We start from the raw sequence: 2,435 nt of genomic DNA, 5'->3' as shown, positions 1-2,435 counted from the left end.
TAATCATAGAATATGAAAAAATTTTTTAAAAAAAATCTTATGGGTCAACATGTAACTTTTTTGATATTTTTATTTTTTTTTCTAAAATTTTTCAGACTTATTAACATTTAAATTGTCTATACATCACTTCTCAAAATATTATAATTTTACAAGTTATAATATGTGGAGTGAATCACCTTTATAAACCATTTACAAACCAATTTTACGTATATCCTCCAAAATAAAAAAGGCTACGTGCATATCTCAATTTACATATCTATATAAATCAAAGTTATGGAGTTCGAATTATGTGTTTTCGTAGTAACGTACAGTGCCGAGTTATATCTTCGGATTGTAACAGTCATATCACTACTAAATCGAATGAAGGAGATTCGATTTACAATGAGCTGGATTGCTACTAAGTGAGTATAAATTGAACCTTATTGCTTCGATTTAGTAGGAGATGACATAATTCGAATTCTTTGAATTCAATTTACTTTCGAATCACAATGTCAAGTAATTCGAATCCTATAGATTCGATTTATATAGAAATATAAATAGAGACAACCAGGTAATGCGTTTTGAGTTTGGGAGATTCAAATAATTTTGGGGTGAATAAAAATATTAATATAATTTTACTCTATTATAATTTTTTCTCTTCTTACTTTTCCTTCCATCTAAGCAAAAGAAAATTTTTTCTCTATTTTCTTTCCATTCATTTTTTCTTCATCTAAACAACACATACAAAAATATACTTTTTTTTCCATTTTCTCTCCTCTCATTTTCTTTCTTTCCATTGTCTTTCCGCTTATTTTCCATCTTATATCCAAACAATAGCTTAGTTTTTATCCATTTATCTTCTATTAATATTGTTATAACAAGGATATATGTGACTTTATAAAAATGATATAACCTTAACTTTGATTATCTAAGAATTTATTGAGTGGCTAGAATAGCTCCACGTCACGAACCAATGAATGCTTGCAATATGGATGATCACAAAAGCAGCCGAAATGGGTATTTGTAGGGATTACTCGCATTTTGGAACTAGATGGGGACTTGTGAAATCCTCACGACCTGCCACGCGAAAATAGATGGGGACTAAGGGTGGTAAACGGGCCGAAACCCATCGGGTTGGCCCACATAACCCCCCAAAAGGCGAGTTGGGCTGGAAATTTAAGACTGCCAAACTTAAAAAGCCTGTCTACCCCGCACCGCCTAATCCATGGGATTTGGCGGGCTTCGGCGGGGCGGGACGGGGCAGACTTCCCTGCTGGGCCAAGCTTTTATTTTGTCAGGACTATTTTTTTACAAATTTTTATGATGTTATTGATCTACAAGAGGATGAAGATGATAATTGAAGATGTTCTAAGTTATATTTTGGATTATGTTTTATGTTTGATTGGTTATAAATTTGAAGATGTTTAATTATATATTTTGGACAATATTTATTTTGCTTTGGACAATGATGGTTTTATAATGCTCAATATTTTGTATCGAACCAATTTATTTTTTATTGAAATTAAAAAAATGAGTTGTTAATCAATTCTAAATTTAAATTTAAATTTGAGTAAGAAAATAAAAAATATTTTAAATTTTATCTCACTAACCAGAATTAATTTTAAGATAAAAAATTACTTTGTACATCATATATATTGTAAAATAGTATGGTCATTTGCTATTTTTGAATGGTAAATATTGTCAAATAAAATAGTGTAAGAAATTAGAAAAAAATGTATTTACAAGTTTAGAAAATATTAATTTATTTTTCAATGGAATAAATTATATATTGAATAACAAAAGTTGTTATTGGTTTCTCTTCACACTAACTAATACTCAACGAAGATGTTTTGGTACACTATGTTACCAAGAAATATTAATCGATTGATCTAATAACTTTTGTAATGACTTAAGTTTATGAATTTGAAAATTTAGAAATCATTTCATAAAAAGTGAAGTTTTAACAAGTAACAATGCTGATCATATTGTTTTGACTTTAAGAATGAATATGATACCAACAAATAAAATTGTCTCAAGTAAATTTCAACAAAATAAAAGTCCATAAGTATTGCTATTAATGAAAAATTAATCTATTTTAAAGATAAATACAATTTTTTTTCTACGGATTTTCTAACTCAGCAAGTCGATGACTAATCCACCACATATTGATGCTCTATTTATTAAAGGTCTGTCGCTAACTGTACTAATGAATTATTATACAAACAAGGCGAGATTCGAACTCTAAATACTTGCTTAAACGGACAAATGGAATGACCATTCACCCAATCCAAATCTATTATATAAAAATCAGGTTTTTGCATTTAAGGATAAAACTGATGTGGCATGTTTTTAAAAGTGTTTTTTAACTTATTTTTTTAACTCATTAAATACAATTCATTATAATGACTTAATTATATCAACTAATTGATTTGATTAGATATTTAAGTATCATATAA

This window comes from Arachis ipaensis, chromosome B05, assembly GCF_000816755.2.
Source record: "Arachis ipaensis cultivar K30076 chromosome B05, Araip1.1, whole genome shotgun sequence".
Taxonomy (NCBI): Eukaryota; Viridiplantae; Streptophyta; class Magnoliopsida; order Fabales; family Fabaceae; genus Arachis; species Arachis ipaensis.
The sequence above is the reverse complement of the archived record's forward strand: the minus strand, read 5'-3'. Positions refer to the sequence as shown.